Source organism: Nomia melanderi, unplaced genomic scaffold, assembly GCF_051020985.1.
Source record: "Nomia melanderi isolate GNS246 unplaced genomic scaffold, iyNomMela1 scaffold0014, whole genome shotgun sequence".
Taxonomy (NCBI): Eukaryota; Metazoa; Arthropoda; class Insecta; order Hymenoptera; family Halictidae; genus Nomia; species Nomia melanderi.
The window spans coordinates 4,474,176-4,475,130 of record NW_027475130.1 but is presented as its reverse complement, the minus strand read 5'-3'; positions in this window follow the sequence as shown (position 1 = coordinate 4,475,130).

Here is a 955-nt window from a genome sequence, read left to right as displayed (position 1 = left end):
CGCCAGGGCCTCCTACGGACAATGCACTTTGATTTATTGCGCTATCTGTAATAGCACCCGAGATATCACCAGATATATATAGGATTTTTCCCTAACCCTGACTGTCCGGCCCCATGAGACGGTGGTTCTATCGGCCCCTGGTGGTCCGAGGTCGTTCCCGCTGCACAGATTCATGCGCCAGGGCCTCCTACAGACAATGCACTTTGATTTATTGCGCTATCTGTAATAGCACCCGAGATATCACCAGATATATATTGGATATTTCCCTCGCGCTAAGTGTCCAGCCCCATGAGACGGTGGTTTTCTCGGCCCCTGGTAGACCGAGGTCGTTCCCGCTGCACAGATTCATGCGCCAGGGCCTCCTGCAGATAATTCACTTTGGTTTATTGCGCTATCTCTAATAGCACCCGAGATATCACCAGATATATATTGGATATTCCCCTGACCCTGAGTGTCCGGCCCCATGAGATGGTGGTTTTCTCGGCCCCTGGTGATCCGAGGTCGTTCCCGCTGCACAGATTCATGCACCAGGGCCTCTTGCAGACAATTCACTTTGGTTTATTGCGCTATCACTAATAGCACCCGAGATATCACCAGATATATATTGGATTTTTCCCTGACCATGACAGTCCGGCCCCATGAGACGGTGGTTCTATCGGCCCCTGGTGGTCCGAGGTCGTTCCCGCTGCACAGATTCATGCGCCAGGGTCTCCTGCAGATAATTCACTTTGGTTTATTGCGCTATCGCTAATAGCACCCGAGATATCACCAGATATATATTGGATTTTTCCCCGACCGTGAGTGTCCGGCCCCATGAGACGGTGGTTTTCTCGGCCTCTAGTGGTCCGAGGTCGTTCCTGCTGCACAGATTCATTCGCCAGTGCCTCCTACAGACAATGCACTTTGATTTATTGCGCTATCTCTAATAGCACCCGAGATACCAGCAGATATATAT